The sequence below is a fragment of the Tamandua tetradactyla genome, chromosome 15 (genome assembly GCF_023851605.1).
Source record: "Tamandua tetradactyla isolate mTamTet1 chromosome 15, mTamTet1.pri, whole genome shotgun sequence".
Taxonomy (NCBI): domain Eukaryota; kingdom Metazoa; phylum Chordata; class Mammalia; order Pilosa; family Myrmecophagidae; genus Tamandua; species Tamandua tetradactyla.
In genome coordinates, this window is record NC_135341.1 from 2,864,662 (window position 1) to 2,882,745 (window position 18,084).

General features: G+C 38.0%; 2 pseudogenes; one reads left to right on the forward strand and one right to left on the reverse strand.

The window, feature by feature from the left end:
• The first annotated feature begins 2,697 nt into the window (after nucleotides 1-2,697).
• LOC143657837 (WD repeat domain phosphoinositide-interacting protein 2 pseudogene) lies at nucleotides 2,698-3,947 on the forward strand (annotated as a pseudogene).
• Nucleotides 3,948-12,141: 8,194 nt separating this feature from the next.
• Nucleotides 12,142-13,042, reverse strand: LOC143657797 (olfactory receptor 14L1-like; annotated as a pseudogene).
• Nucleotides 13,043-18,084: the final 5,042 nt, after the last annotated feature.

The following is an 18,084-nucleotide window of genomic DNA, read 5'->3' on the forward strand; positions in this document are numbered from 1 at the left end:
AGTAGAATAAAGAATGAGGAAAAGTGAATGGAACCTAAGGGACTTGTGGGACACCATCTGTAATAGTTAGGTTCGAGTGTCAACTTGATCAGGTGATGGTGCCCAGTTGTTCTGTTGCTGTGAACTTAAATCATCCTCAAATGAATTTCATCTATGGCTGATTACATCTGCAGTCAGCTAAAGGGTGTGCCTTCCACAATGAATGGCATTTAATTTAAATAGTTGGAGGCTTAAAAGGAGAAGTCAAAAGAGAGAGAAAGTGCTCAGGGCTGATGTAGACCCAGAAGTTTGGAGATGCAGAGAGGAAACACCCTGGGGAAAGTTGTTTGAAACTAAAAGCCAGGAGAGAAGGCCAGCAGGTACTGCCATGTGCTTTCCCATATGACAGAGGAAACAAGATGAAAGTTGGGTGACTTTCTTCCTAAAAACTGTAAATTTGTAGCTAAATAAATCCCCTTTATAAATCCTTGGTGCCCATCTGGAGGGTGTGAGTTTCTGAAGGGTGGTCATGGTGTGTGGAGCCTTTGTGGAATCTCAGGCAGAGCCTTGGGTGTTCTTTGGGGTTGGCAGGGGTGGTTTGGTTGGGGTTTAGTAGGCTGTGATAAATGGCAGTGTCTGGCTGAGGTTTACATGGGTGTAGCCTCCAAAGCAGCCTCTTGACTCTGTTTGGGCTCTCTCAGCCACGATAGCTTGTTTGTTACAATCTTTTCCCCTTTTTGGCTGGGAAGCCATTGTCAATTCCATGGTGTCAGGGCCAGGCTCATCCCTGGGAGTTCTGTCTCATATTGTTGGGGAGACTTTCACCCCTGGATGTCATGTCCCATATGGTGGGGAGGGTTATGATTTAACTTTCAGGGTTGGGCTTGGGGAGAGAGAGGGGTCACATCTAAGGAATGGGGGAGGGCTCTCTGGGGATGGCTCTTGGGCATGACTATGGGTGGGCTTAGCTTCTTTGCTGCATAGATAGGTTTCACAAGAGCAGGCCTCAGTATCAGGGGCTTGGCTTATTGGCTTGTGATTTGCACAGGGACTTCTAAAAAATATTTTTCTTTAAGGTAACAAACAATACACTTAGAACCACCAAAAATGGATATCTTAAAGTTAGTTTAACCATAGACATATTTAAATAAAGTATCCAAATAATCATTGTTAAACCAGAGTTTGTACAGTAAGTTTTATAAACCAATTTAAAATAAAGGCAACAGCAAAAAATATGTAAATTCAGATAGCAAAGTTTCTTAGATTCTAAATATTAAACACTAACTTAAATACCATTTGATCAGCTGTCAAAACTGTGAATGTTCTCAAAATATCAAGTAGACAGTTATTGCAAATATCAGCTTTGCTACAGTAGTCACCTATGTTAGTAAACATTTTCACATTTTTTATTTCAAAAATTTATTTTAACTTATACTTCTATAGCTGCCTATGGTTTCTTTTAACCATTTTTTGTTATAAAATATAACATGTACAAAGCAAAGCAAGAAAAAAGCAATAATTTTCAAAGCACACTTCAACAAGCAGTTACAGAACAGATCCCAGAGTTTGTCAAGGGCTACCATTCCCTCATCACAGCTTTTTCCCTCTAGCTTCTCCAGAATACTGGAGGCTTTACCTGAGTCATGAGAAAGAAATCATACAGTATCTGTCTTTTGGTGTCTGGCTTATTTCACTTAGCATTATGTCCTCAAGTTTTATCATCTTGTCATATGTTTCAGGAAATCATTTTGTCTAACTGCTGCATAAATATTTCATTGTACGTATATACCATGATTTGTTTTTCCACTCGTCTGTTGATGGACCCCAGGATTGTTTCTACCTCTTGGCAATTGTGAGTAGTGCCACTATGAACATCATTGTGCAAATGTCTGTTCATGTCACTGCCCTCCACTCTTCTGGGTATATACTGAGTATTAGTATTGCCGGGTCATAGGGCAACTCAATATTTAGTTTTCTGAGGAATTGCCAAATTGACTTTTTGAAGTGGCTGAACCATTATATATTTCCACCAACAGTGAATAAGTGTTACAATTTCTACACATCCTCTCCAACATTTATAGTTTCCTGTTTGTTTAATAACAGTCATTCTTATAGGTGTGAGGTAATATCTCATTGTTGTCTTAATTTGTATCTCCCTTATAGCCAATGAAGATGAGCAGCTCTTCATGTGCTTTTTAGCCATCTGTATTTGCTCTTCAGAAAACTGCCTATTCATTTACTCTGCCCATTTTATAATTGGGTTGTTTGTTCTTTTGTTGTTGAGCTGTATAATTTCTTTATGTACACAGGATATCAAGCCTTTATCCAATATGTGATTTCCAAGTATTTTCTCCCCTTGAGTTGGTTGCTTTTTCACCTTTTTAACAAAGTCCACTGAGGCACAGAAAGGCTCTTAATCTTAAGGAGTTCCCATTTGTCTATTTTTTCTTTTGTAGCTTGTGCTTTAGGTGTAAAATAATGGTAATGTTCTTTAAGTTGTGTGTGTGCAAGTGTCTGTATCACTATTCTGTATGTTTAATATATATTTCATAAATGCTCTTGTACCAATTCAATATTTAATAAAATCAATTAAAAAGAAAAGAAGTAAATATACTGGTCCTGGAGAAGCAAGTGGTGGGGATTAAGGCAGCAATTGAAGCTGGACACTGACTCAGAGCACAGCCTGACCCACGCTCTCATGCATGAGTCCCCAGCCTGATGAATCTGACCAGTCAGAGAGGCAAGGCCAGCTCCAGCCAGCTGCTCTTCACCAACTTTCAACCAGGACAACACATCTTTAGCTGGTGGTATTAAGTCCAGTTATAAATTTTTCTCCCTTTCTTCTGTGGATAAGCTGGAACAGATCTATGGATGCACTGATCTATCAGATGTGTAGACTGTTCTCTCTATAGTGGCCATTATGAGCCTTAAAATCCTAGAAAGCTAAAGGTTTTGCTACTATAAGAAGGGAACCCAAATCTGTAATTACATCTATTCTAATGCCATATTGGCTGTCAAATGAAAAGGGCAAGGTTGATGTCTGTCTAGGAGAGTCTCTGTAAATACACAACACTCAAGACATGATTGTTGTGCATACAATCAGGGAGATGCCCACAAACTTCCAGCTGTGTATGCTGTCAATCAGTAACAGCTGTTACTTGGCTTAACCAGGGAGCAGGACTGCTGGGGGAGGGGCAAGTCTTTGATACTATGAATTTGAAAGCTGTGAACATGATCCCAGCTCACAACAGCCCTTTAGCAGCACTGGATTTCAATATAAGTAGCACCAAACTTGCCACTGCTTTGGAGAAGGTGATCATTAGTGCATTTTCCATTCCAGAGGAACAAAGCTCTTTGAGATCCAGAGAAGAGTTTAGAGGTATGTTACCATTTGCTCCTTGGTCTTTAGCATGGACAGCATGCTCCTTTCTGCATTCAGCAACACTGAAACTAAGCACATCTTAAGTCTGTGAAATGAAAACCTCAGGAGGAGCTCACCATCTGAACTGGTTACCTTGGAAAAGTACTCATGGCTTTTATCAGCTACCTACCCTCTCAAGTAACAGAAATGTTTAACCAAGGCAGAGCCTTTACCACAGAGTCTGCCTGCTGTTCTGCAGCCACAAAATGACACATATCTTTACTAGCAACAATTCAGAAGATGCCCTGATTACTGATGGGATTATCAAATGGGTACTTATATATGTACACCCTCTATTCCTAGGAAGGAGGTAAGTGTATTTTGATGAAATAGCACAAAGCAGATGGCAGTATGGAGATGGTCAATGAAATCTTAGACTCTGCATCTCAAATGCCACTTAGTAACTCAGACAAATAGCCTAGCTGCAGCTAAAGCCTACTTAGCTGACTTGAGTGACATGGGTGGAGCTTGTCTGGAAGACAAAACCAGGGCTCTGTGGTTGGAGGAAGACAGTGAGCATCCACCCATGATCATTTGGTCTGATTGACCTTGACCTTTGAACTCTAATCCCTGAAGCAGAGAACAATGGCTTGTCCAAGTACATTGTGTTAGGTTGCTAGAACTTTGTGGGAGAGTATGGCAGGGACATTTAAAAAGACTATAACTGTGGGGTGCACAGGTGGTTCAGTGGTAAGAATGCTCAACTTCCATGCAGGAGACCTGGGTTCAATTCATGGACCATGCACCTAAAAAAAATTGTAACTGTGTTCTAACTCTATACTTGATTCCATCAAAATACTTGATTCACTTCAGCAGCTTCTAATCATGCTTATGAATTTTAGCTTTTTCTTTTTGCCTAAGTCAACTATTTAGTAAAACCATTAAAGTCAGCTTGCTTTGCAGGTATTATGTGCAAGTCAATACAGGAGAGCTAGAAGCAGTTTTATAACAAAATGAAGTCATTTGATATTTCAATATATGTATATAGCAATAAGTGTATCTGAGGGGAACTGGTGATGGGTGGAGAGATGGTTGTCAAATCAGGTTCTGCTCTGCCGGCCCTGGGACTCCTAGTACAGAGCTTGTCATGTGCTGTGGCCCTTGGAGGGAAGGCCTTTTCCTTTAGACCCCAGTAGACCCCTTATCCACATTTTGTTTTGTTAACTGAATTTCTTCCACATTGGATCATTCTGGGGTTTCTTCATGAGTGGACTTTTATTTTACTTCTGATCTTGTTTTCCAGGTAGGTATTAGAAAAGCGAGGTTATTTCTCAAATTTATAGTCTTTCCTCCTGAAAGCAAGTGAACTTGAAAGAATGCCCAGAAGTAATTGGAAAGAAGGACAGTGGTCTAGTTTGTATAATTAAATAATCTGTTCTTTTACTTTATTTTCATATTGAACAATTATGTGCTTTTTAGGGAAAGTTTGCAATTATTCCTATGTCTAAGAAAGCCCAGCATTCAAGTGGGATGCGTACTGGAATTGCCTTGTCTTGGGCTCCATTGTTTGTCAGGAGGCTTTTCTCATATTTGCCAGAAATAGCAGAGACAGGTTCAAACATGGAGATAAGCTGGTGGTAAGCACTTATTTGTGTTTTTTCTATTCTAATCTTAAAAAAAATGTTCAGCAAAGTAATGAGAGATTATATTTACAAGTTACAGCATTTCCATAGATTCCCTTTTCATTTTTATAGGATCAAAGCAACCTCAAATACCTCAACCTCTGCATTCCAAACCAAGGCACAAAGCAGTTAAATTTGTGAGGGAATTTAAGTGGAGTTAATGGCATGGAAGAAATAGACTCCTTGGAATGGTGGAAGTTAAGGATGGAAGGACAAAAACCAAAGTACTGTGTTGTCCCTGCCTTTGTGCTTTTTCAGATTTTCAGCCCAGAGAAAGAATCCAAGATATTAATTCTCAGAACGATCATTGTAGTATGGTCAGACTAGTTGAATAGTTTGTAAAAGAGAGAGGGGAGCTCTAAATGTAACTGGCAGCCTCACATCAAGCACCCCTGACTTTAGTTCACTATTCCTGGGGTACGTAGCGGGCCCTAGGGTGAAATCCTAAATGCTAGTGTACACCTACTGTGAGCTCTGACTATAGTACAAGTCTTCAGAAAATCTGGTTATTTATGGCAGAGGTGAAAGAATGGGATGTACTGGACTTTTCTCTAAATTAGAACTTCTATCATGTTGTGCCAATTTGAGACTGTTGTGCCAATTTGAGACTGTTGTGTACCCAGAAAGGCCATATTATTTAATCCTCATTTATCTCCATAAACATGTGACATAGCCAGGTGTGGGTGTGACCTGTTGGTTAGATTATTTCCATGGATACATGACACAGCCAATTGTGGGTGTGGCCTTTTCATTAGGTGGAGATGTGACTCCATCCATTCAAGGTAGGTCTTGATTAGTTTACTAGAGTTCTTTGAAAGGGGAAACTTTTCAGAGAAACCTCAGGTACAGATGCTTTGAGAACAGTTGCTTTAGAGTTGACAAAGGCATAGATGTTTGGAGATGCAAGGAGTGCCAGCAGAGAGAGCAGATGCCTACATATGGGCAAAGCCCAGCAGACATTGTCATGTGACTTTCTATGAGATGCTAAGCAAACCAGAATCCAGAGTTGTGTCTGGTAGGAGCTAAGCGAAGGTTTATAAATGCTTAGAGAAGAAGCTACAGGAAACAGTGGCTGAAAGAAGTGGAGCCCAGGGGCAAAGAACCAGCAGAAGCCAGCCACATGCTTTCCTAGCTGACAGAGGTGTTCTGGTTGGCATTGGCTTTCTTGTGAAGGTAACCTCTTATTGGTGCCTTAATTTGGACATTTTTGCTACCTCCAAACTGTAAACTTGCAGCTTAATAAATTCCCTATATGAAATCCATTCCAATTCTGGTATATTGCATTATGGCAACTTTAACAAACTAATACCCATGTCTATTATGCATCTTTGACAAAATGTGATCCACAATAACATCATCTGAGACTGTGGTTCTGTTGAGCTCTATACAAGGACATTTCTTTAATAGAAGAATCAGAAAATCTCAGCAGAACAGTCTTGACCCATATGAGAATCTTGTGGCAGAAGATCCAAAGAATTTCTTTCTCTAAAGCTTCATCTTTGAGGTGGCACTGTGGGTCTGAGTAAGTGTTAATAGGAAACAATATCAAAATTAGAAATGATAGGTATGGATCCCAAAACTAGAGCTATCTGATGACCAAATAGGAATTGCCTTTCATGTTTTGTGTTAAAATATGATTCATTTTGGTGTCTCCTTGTCAACTTTGACCATACTTGTGATAATTTGGGAAACTGCATCTACTTTGCTGGATTTCTTACAGTCTAAAGTGTATGTATTCATCTTTCTTTGGGATGGTGGTCTGAGAAGATGTTTGGAATTCACTTTGTCTTTCTAGGCTTAAGTTACCTCAGCATGAAGTTAGTGAAATTGGCACAGATGACCGCAGGAAGGGGAGATATGCTCAGGTGTCTGTGTACGTGCTTCCTCCTTAGCCACTAGGAGACCTTGGCTAGAACTGGTATGCTTTAAACTCTGCACCAGAGAGAGAGAACAAGGATTTTTGGTTGAGTAAAACAAAGTGGATACATTTGTTTGCTGAGTAAGCCTCGTGAGGATTATCCACTGCTCTGAGCACCTCTTCCTCTGCTCACAATGGCAGTGTCTGAATCTCCCTTATAAGCCTGAGGCCCTGGCAGGAGAAACAGGGAGAGGAAAAGAGAAAATAGGAGAAATCAAAGTTGTTGATGTGGTCCTTAATAGACTCCTACTGTTGTCCAGGGAACCTGTGGGAAAAAGGACTCTTCCTGATCAAACAGAAGATGTGTACTAAATTTCTTAACTCCAAACTCCATTATATCTTTGCACACTTCAGAGAAGATCTGGGATGTGGTGAGAAACAAAGGCTTGACAAGGTCCTGGTATGAATTGGGTCAAACCTTTTCTATTTTCTAAAATGATTGAAACAAGAGCTGGCTTTAATATGGGTAAAATGAACTGAATTCAGTCCCTGATTATTCTACTTAACTTCTTGACTGTGTGACTGTGGGCAAATTCCCTTGGGCCCGCTGGACAGTAAATCAGGAATGACCCTTAGTTCACAAGGTTGCCTGAGGATTCATGTGATAATATGTACTGCAAGTACCCTGGTCAGGACATGGCTGCAGTGAGCACCCAGTAAATATTAAAATGGAAACTGTGTTTGGAATTAAAATGATGGTGTTTATTCATTTTTGGTTCCTGAATGCAAAGCTGAGTGGGAATGAGGCAAAAACTATTATGTTTAATTGATATTTGAGCTTATATGTGGAAATCTTTGCTTCTTGCCTTTCCTATTCCTTCATACCAAGAAAAATAAGCAGACTGTGTACATGTGAGGGCCTGGCCAGGATGTGTGTGGGAATTCCCACCTTCTTATCTTTCCTCTGTCAGGGACCCAAGAGCTCGGTGATTGTTGCTCCCTGCCAAGGAGTGAGTTCTGTAGACTCATCCTAATCAGTTCACTTTGGAGATGCGTGAACAGGAAAAATCTTCTTGTCTTAATAACCCACAGTGGGCCACATGGAGAAAGACTGGGAAATGTTGATTTTCTTATAGCTCAGCAAAGGAAAATAGGGCAACTGGTGATGGAAAATCATGTTTTTTGTTGATTCCTGTCATGGGTTCATGGTTTTTATACTTGGGTTGGCATGAAGATATCTTCTTAGCCATGTCCCCTGTTCCAAAGCCTTGTGGCTCCTATTGTCTATCTTTGGGGGAAGACTGGATCACTTATGTAGAATGTATGCTTGCCATTTGTAGCTAACAGAACAGAAAATCTAAATACATCACTTTATAGGTGTATTTGATAATCATTAAATTCAAGATGCCCAACTAGTTGTGTTTATGCAGAAAATTGCATAAAAAATAGAGTCCTCTATGTAGAAACATGACTTTTCATTGGTATCTTCTTTTTGAAGATATATACAGAGATTTATTTGCCATGCAGTTAGATATTTCCAGTATATATTTTAGTTCTTACCCATGTTATAGTTTCCTTAGTCTTATATTGGGCCTTTTCATTCTGGATTTTATGATAGCACCAAACACTTGGACTTTGAGGCACTGCCAGCTGTTTCTGTCCTTCAGTATCTGACTAAGGAAATCTCTAATTTGGAAAAATGAAATAGTTTTTAGCTCAAAATTTAATGGCACTCTTTTGATACCTCATCCCCGTAGCGTTACATTCTTTTTCAAGATATAATTTAAATGTGTTCTTTTTTATCCTTGCTTTTAGTTGAAGCTGTTGTATGTGCTATGCATATGTATGAGAGTGGAAAGAGAAAGGTATGTGTGGTGTGTGTGTGCATGTGTGTGCATACACACGCATGCATGTGTGCATGTACATGTCTGCCTCTAAATCATAGGTAAATGTGCTTACTGACCACATTCCATTGCAAATCTGATTTCTGTTGGTATTTTTAAACTGTATTAAGAAATTAAAATCTGGTGAAAATAACAGAAAATATATCCAAAAAATAGAAAATTAAAGGGAATCAAAATGTTACACTACAAAAAATCAATGAAACAAACAAAACAATACAAAAGAAAGCAGTAGTGGGGGAATTGAAAGAAAAATACATGACATACATAAAACAAATAACTAAAATGGCAGCTATCTTCCCTTATAAGTAACTATGTTAGATGTAAATTGATTATGCTGCCAAATTAGAAGATTGAAATAGGCAGATTGGATAAAAAAATTGATCCATATATATATGTTGTCTGCAAGAGACCCACTTCAGATCCAAAGACACAAATATTTTCAGATTAAATGATAGAAAAAGATAGTACATGAAAGAATTAACCAAAGTGTCTGTTTTTGCTATACCAATTTCAGAAAGAAATAGATTTTAAAACCAAAAAATGTTACAACAGATGAAAAAGTACATTATAAAGTGATTAAATGGGAAATTCACAAAGAAGAAATGCAATTATACACATATATGACCTCATAACAGAACCCCAAAACATATCAAGCAAAACTTGACATAATTGAATGGAAAAATAAACAATAATCCAATAATAGCTTGAAACTTCAATGCCCCATTTTTGATAATGGATAGAACAACTAGAGAGAATAAGAAAAGAGTATATTTAACACCCAGACCTAACAGGCATTAGCAGAACACTCCATCCGAAAACAGCAGAATACATATTCTTCTCAAATGCACACGAAACATTCTCCAGGATAGAATATTTTAGACAACAAAACAAAACTTGAAAAATGTTAAAAGATTGACATCATACAAAAGGATGAAGCTGGAAATCAATAACAAGAAAAATTGGGAAATTCACAACTCTCTTGAAATTAAACAATACCCTCACAAATAACTATTAGGTCAAAAAATAAATCACAGTGAAATTTGACAAAACTTTGAGATGAATGAAAACAAAAATAAAGCATATCAAAGCTTATTGGATGCAGCAAAAGCAGTTTTTATGTATAGTTGTAAATACCTACATTGAAAAGAAGAAAGATCTCAAATTAATCACTTAAGTTTACATCTTAAGGAATTAGTAAAAACAAAAAGAGCAAGTCTGCTTCTGATGATATTTTCAATGAGACAATGGTGTGAAATAATTCTATTAAATGTCACTATTCCTGTCATAAGACTCTGTTTTTAAACTAATGCTCTACCCTTTCAAAAGAAACTGAAAAATCTCATTAATTCAACTTGTGTTGCCTCTTTTGATAGTACGTCACTTTTAAAAGAGACTATTATCACTTAAACCAATAATTGTAACTCTGAGCCTGGCAGCATCTTTCTTTAAACTGCAAAATGAAGTAACCTTTTTATTCCACAGTCATATTCAAAGTGACATATTCAGAGAAGTTATGGCCATAGTGTCTGAAATACCAAAACAATGGAAACTTAGAGTGCCTGGCTAACAAAAATTGCCATATATCCCTTACACGCAACTTCCTCAGAACCCAAGCAATTTGGAAACCCATAAGTGTCAGTTTGGAAAGTTCACAGGTAACTGTGGCTGAGAAATGAAGAGGGATGAGATGGATCTGAATTCAATGATCCTGACAATTTTTTCCATTTTGCAAATCATAATAATTTACAGTTGGAAAGGAAATTAAACAGAATTTTTTCTCTTAAAATTCAATTAGTTGAAGTTCTCAAGAACTAAAATTATTAAGAGATATTCTCAAGGTAACTATTTATTGACTGCTTTCAACCTCTTAGTAACTCTATTTGTTTCATAGGAATTATTTTCAAACAAATTTGATGCTAGTGTTTTACACTCCATTTAAAAAAATGTACCTTCCAGTACAGAACTGTCTAATTTTCACAAGAGTTAAATGTCAGTTTCATTTCTGGAATCCAAAAGGTTTCCCCTATCATCAGTAATTAAAGACTAGAAATAAAATAATTTGATAGCTTTTCACACTCACCTTATTTAAAAATCATTAGGCCTGCCATGCCAGAGGACCCGGGTTTGATTTCTGGTGCCTGCCCATGTTTTTAAAAAAATCATTAGGAAGGCTAATAACCCTAAGTGTTATCAAAAGATAAGTAAGGTGTAGTTCACTGCCTTCCTTGGTATGAGACTTAAGTGCTCAATTAGTTTGATAAAGCCAAGGCAGTTCTACTTCCAGGTATCTACCCTAGAGAAATATTCCCACTTGTCTTAAAGGTGACATATTCAAAGAAGTTATGGCCATAGTGTCTGAAATACCAAAACAATGGAAACAATGTACTGGATATCAGAAAGGAAATAAATATAACTGCATTTTAATCATATAATTAAATATTATAAAGTAATGCAAATTATTTAGTTGTCCCTCTGTATAATGACTTTGTTAAATTTAAGTAAGACTATTGAATTTAAAAGTTATAAAGGGATAGTTATAATATGATGTTATTTAAATTAATATTTAAAATATTAATTCCTAAAGTAACACAGTATATTAGATGGATAAGCAAATATATAGAAATGCATAAAACACTCTTGGGAATGATACATAAAGACTTTAAAATAGTGCTTCTCTCTAGATAGGGATAATGGGAAGGGATTGTGAAGGCAATTTTAACTAAACATGTACTGACATATTTGTTAAAAATAACCAAGGCCATTTATTTTCTCCTTATGATCTTTCTCATATCCAGCACCATAAATCCACATGCCTTTTTTTTGGGTGCATGGTCTGACAATCAAACCTGGGACTCTGCATGGAAGGCAAACATTCTACCACTGAACCACCTGTGCACCCAACATGCATTTTTATTGTTTGTAAAATCATTATGTATAGTTTATCCCTTTTGTGCATTGAAACTGCCCTGCAGAGCACTTATCTCAAGCCTTTTTGATCACTCATTCCTATTAATGAAAAGTAAATTAAGCATATGCCACTTAGGTTTTTATTTGGCTATTTATTAATACATATGATCTAGTTCCACCATGCTTAATGTATTAGGAACAATGTAATGAATAAACATGTTCAGATTATGAGACATAAAAATAATTAAAAGTACAATTCTAATATTTCCTACACCCCAAAGAACCTTCTAGTCTATTCTAGGGTTGTAACCAACCATCAGTGCAGACCATAAAAAAAGAACAGCTTAATTTCATAAAAGAACCAAATCAGAATTAAGCAATCATTTCAAAACCTAAGCATACGAATCCAACACGTTGTCTGTTTAGAACAACTGTTCAGGAGTTCTGTTCCTAATCATAGCCTATATTAAGCACATCACACTGCCTTCTCAGAGCTGCCTTCATGTCCCTGTTCCTTAGACTATAGATGATTAGGATTCAGGGTTTGGGGCATGACTTTATAGAGCACAGATAGGAGAAGATCCAACACTGAGGGAGAATTTGAGATTGACTTAACATAGGCAATGCTACCAGATGTCATAAAGAATGTTACAACCGCTAGATGAGGGAAGCAGGTAGAAAATGTTTTCAATCTACTCTGCCTGGATGGAATCCTTGGGATAGTAGAAAAAATATATACATAGGAAAGCGTAATTGAAATAAAATAGACTATTACAAGGCTCGTAATGAAAACCATGACCCCAACTTCAATGATTATTACTTTGGAATCTAAGAGGCTTAGGAGCTGTGGAATGTCACAGAAAAATTGTTGCATTACATTAGAGCCACAAAAGGGTAATGAGAATGTTGCTGCCACATGCATAAACCCACAAATCATCCCAATGAGTCACAAAGTGGCCATCATCCTCCCACAGGCACCTTGGTTCATGATGACTGCATAGTGTAAGGGTTGGCAAATGGCCACAGTAGCGGTCATAGGACATCACAGTAAGGATGGCTAGCTCAGTAGATGGAAGGGCAATGAAAAAGAAAACTTGTAGAGTACACACAAAGAAAGAAATGGTGGTATTGTGGGTTAAGGGATTAACAATGGATTTGGGAACTGTGACAGAAATGTAGCAAAAATCTAAAAATGATAAATATTTCAAAAAGAAATATATTGGGATTTGAAGTGGCCGTCTAGAGTGGTAAGTATGATGATTAGGAGATTTCCCATTAAAGCCACCAGGTAAACCATTAAAAATAGAATAGCATGTAAGATGTGAACTTCCCAGGAGTCTGAAAATCCCATAAAGAGAAATACAGTAACTTCAGTTCTGTTCAAATCACTTGCAGTTATTCCCTTTCGTCCTATGGAGAGAGTGGGGTGAAAAAGATAAGATATAAATATGTTGAATGCGACTACTGAAAATATGTCTAAAGCAACTAAATTTTTGAAAATTATATGAAAATCATTCATATGCAAATGTGTATACTAGCTTTCTAAGTCTGAATCTTAATCATATAGTATACTGTTCTGTACATAGCATGTTCTCATTAAATGTACCTGCCATCAGGGGTGTATGGAAGATATTCAAAATGTAAAAGGAAAAGGGGGAGTGATTACAATACAGATCAGGAGGAAAAAGTAGTAATAAAAGAGTAGAGGATACACACAAACTTGGAGACAAAATGAATATGAAGTGATTCTTGGCGTCGGTTCTGGCTGCCCGCTGCTTGAGTCCTTTGCTTGATGAGGCCTAGCGTCTGCTACCTAAAGAAAAAATGAAAGCTAGTGTCCACGGCCGAGTCACCCAGCCTCCCTCATGCTGGCGAACACCTTTACGTGGACGTCCATGAGGACCCAGGTTCCATTCCCCTTAAGGCTCTTCTGAAGCTCGGAAACAGGAAGCTCACACTGTTTGTCAAAAAGGGAGAAGATGGCGGCTTAGTAAGACACGCGGATCTTAGTTTCTCCTCTAGGACAGCTACTATGGGAGTAGAAACGATACAGAACAGCTCCCAAAGCCACGACAGAGATAAAAAAGACAGCGTACCCCATCCTGGAATGGCTGGCTGGCTGAGAGAACCCACTCTGGTGAGATCGCCGAGGGGTGCGGGATTCACCGGGCAGGGCGGCAAGCGGCCGGAGTCACTCCCGGGCCGGCTGGGAGAATTGGACAGGCGTTCCCCTCAAACCATGGTGGCTGGCGCCCACACCACACGCAGCCCCCCAGACCAACTGAGAGAATTGGATCGGAAATCCCCAGGCCGTGGAGAACGGTGATGGGGGGGCCCCTTCCAAACCCGTGACTCCAAGGGGAACGTGCACTCTCCCGGGCGGGCCGCTGTGGCTGGCGCCCTCCCTCCACGCTTGGCGCCCCAGGCCGACTAGGAAATTCGGACAGGCGCTTTCCCGGGCTGCGGCAGCCAGCGACCCTCTCCGCGTTCGGATCACGGGCCGGCTGGCACTCTTGCAAGCCGCTTTGGCTAGCGAACCTCCCGGACGGCGAGAGTTTTCCAAAGTTAAAGGACCCACAGCACCTTTTACTGGTGGGACCCGCAAACAAACGTGTGCCACAAGCGCGACCTACTGGGCAGGATAAGAAAAACAGAACCAAGAGATTTCACAGAAAAATCTTACAACCTTGTTGGGTCCGACACCCAGGGAAATCTGACTAAATGCCCAGACGCCAGCAGCAGAAGATAACTGTCCACGCTCAGAAGATTGAGAATATGGCCCAGTCAAAGGAACAAACCAATAGTTCAAATGAGATACAAGAGCTGAAACAACTAATGCTGAATATACAAACAGAAATGGAAAACCTCTTCAAAAATGAAATCGATAAATTGAGGGAGGACATGAAGAGGACATGGGCTGAACATAAAGAAGAAATAGAAAAACTGAAAAAACAAATCACAGAACTTATGGAAGTGAAGGATAAAGTAGAAAAGATGGAAAAAACAATGGATACCTACAATGATAGAGTTAAAGAGACAGAAGATAGAATTAGTGATTTGGAGGATGGAACATCTGAATTCCAAAAAGAAACAGAAACTATTAGGAAAAGAATGGAAAAATTTGAACAGGGTATCAGGGAACTCAAGGAAATATGAACTGCACAAACATACGTGTTGTGGGTGTCCCAGAAGGAGAAGAGAAGGGAAAAGGAGGAGAAAAACTAATGGAAGAAATCATCACTGAAAATTTCCAAACTCTTATGAAAGACCTAAAATTACAGATCCAAGAAGTGCAGCGCACCCCAAAGAGATTAGACCCAAATAGGCGTTCTCCAAGACACTTACTAGTTAGAATGTCAGAGGTCAAAGAGAAAGAGAGGATCTTGAAAGCAGCAAGAGAAAAACAATCCATCACATACAAGGGAAACCCAATAAGACTATGTGTAGATTTCTCAGCAGAAACCATGGAAGCTAGAAGACAGTGGGATGATATATTTAAATTACTAAAAGAGAAAAACTGCCAACCAAGACTCCTATATCAAGCAAAATTGTCCTTCAAAAATGAGGGAGATATTAAAACATTCTCAGACAAAAAGTCACTGAGAGAATTTGTGACCAAGAGACCAGCTCTGCAAGAAATACTAAAGGGAGCACTAGAGGCAGATACAAAAAGACAGAAGAGAGAGGTATGCAGAAGAGGGTAGAAAGAAGGAAAATCAGATATGATATATATAATACAAAAGGCAAAATGTTAGAGGAAAATATTATCCAAACAGTAATAACACTAAATGTCAATGGACTGAATTCCCCAATCAAAAGACATAGACTGGCAGAATGGATTAAAAAACAGAATCCTTCTATATGCTGTCTACAGGAAACATATCTTAGACCCAAAGATAAACATAGGTTGAAAGTGAAAGGTTGGGAAAAGATATTTCATGCAAATAACAACCAGAAAAGAGCAGGAGTGGCTATACTAATATCCAACAAATTAGACTTCAAATGTAAAGCAGTTAAAAGAGATGAAGAAGGACACTATATACTAATAAAAGGAACAATTAAACAAGAAGACATAACAATCATAAATATTTACGCACGAACCAGAATGCCCCAAAATATGTGAGGAATACACTGCAAACACTGAAAAGGGAAATAGACACATATACCATAATAGTTGGAGACTTCAATTCACCACTCTCATCAATGGACAGAACATCTAGACAGAGGATCAATAAAGAAATAGAGAATCTGAATATTACTATAAATGAGCTAGACTTAACAGACATTTATAGGACATTACATCCCACAACAGCAGGATACACCTTTTTTTCAAGTGCTCATGGATCATTCTCGAAGATAGACCATATGCTGGGTCACAAAGCAAGTCTTAACAAATTTAAAAAGATTGAAATCATACACAACACTTTCTCAGATCATAAAGGGATGAAGTTGGAAATCAATAATAGGCGGAGTGCCAGAAAATTCACAAATACGTGGAGACTCAACAACACACTCCTAAACAACGAGTGGGTCAAAGAAGAAATTGCTAGAGAAATTAGCAAATACCTCGAGGCGAATGAAAATGAAAACACAACATATCAAAACTTGTGGGACGCAGCAAAGGCAGTGCTAAGAGGGAAATTTATTGCCCTAAATGCCTATATGAGAAAAGAAGAAAAGGCAAAAATGCAGGAATTAACTGTCCACTTGAAAGAACTGGAGAAAGAACAGCAAACTAATCCCAAAGCAAGCAAAAGGAAAGAAATAACAAAGATTAGAGCAGAAATAAATGAAATTGAAAACATGAAAACAATAGAGAAAATAAATAAGACCAGAAGTTGGTTCTATGAGAAAATCAGTAAGATTGATCGGCCCTTAGCACGATTGACAAAAAGAAGAAGAGAGATGATGCAAATAAATAAGATCAGAAATGGAAGAGGAGACATAACTACTGACCTCACAGAAATAAAGGAGGTAATAACAGGATACTATGAACAACTTTATGCTAATAAATACAACAATTTAGATGAAATGGACGGGTTCCTGGAAAGACATGAACAACCAACTTTGACTCAAGAAGACATAGATGACCTCAACAAACCAATCACAAGTAAAGAAATTGAATCAGTCATTCAAAAGCTTCCTAAAAAGAAAAGTCCAGGACCAGACGGCTTCACATCTGAATTCTATCAAACATTCCAGAAAGAATTAGTACCAACTCTCCTCAAACTCTTAAAAAAAATCGAAGCGGAGGGTAAACTACATAATTCATTCTATGAAGTCAACATCACCGTCATACCAAAACCAGGTAAAGAGATTACAAAAAAAGAAAACCACAGGCCAATCTCTCTAATGAATATAGATGCAAAAATCCTCAATAAAATTCTAGCAGATCGTATCCAACAACACATTAAAAGAATTATACATCATGACCAAGTAGGATTCATCCCAGGTATGCAAGGATGGTTCAACATAAGAAAATCAATTAATGTAATACACCATATCAACAAATCAAAGCAGAAAAATCACATGATCATCTCAATTGATGCAGAGAAGGCATTTGACAAGATTCAACATCCTTTCCTGTTGAAAACACTCCAAAGGATAGGAATACAAGGGAACTTCCTTAAAATGATAGAGGGAATATATGAAAAACCCACAGCTAATATCATCCTCAATGGGGAAAAATTGAAAACTTTCCCCCTAAGATCAGGAACAAGACAAGGATGTCCACTATCACCACTATTATTCAACATTGTGTTGGAGGTTCTAGCCAGAGCAATTAGACAAGAAAAAGAAATACAAGGCATCAAAATAGGAAAGGAAGAAGTAGAACTATCACTGTTTGCAGACGATATGATACTATACGTCAAAAACCCGGAAAAATCCATAACAAACTACTAGAGCTAATAAATGAGTACAGCAAAGTAGCAGGTTACAAGATCAACATTCAAAAATCTGTAGCAGTTTTATACACTAGCAATGAACAAGCAGAGGCGGAAATCAAGAAACGAATCCCATTTACAATTGCAACTAAAAGAATAAAATACCTAGGAATAAATTTAACTAAAGAGACAAAAACCTATATAATGAAAACTACAAAAAACTGCTAAAAGAAATCACAGAAGACCTAAATAGATGGAAGGGCATACCGTGTTCATGGATTTGAATACTAAATATAATTAAGATGTCAATCTTACCTAAATTGATTTATAGATTCAATGCAATACCAATCAAAATCCCAACAACTTATTTTTCAGAAATAGAAAAATCAATAAGCAAATTTATTTGGAAGGGCAGGGTGCCCTGAATTGCTAAAAACATCTTGAGGGAAAAAAACGAAGCTGGAGGTCTTGCATTGCCTGACTTTAAGGCATATTATGAAGCCACAGT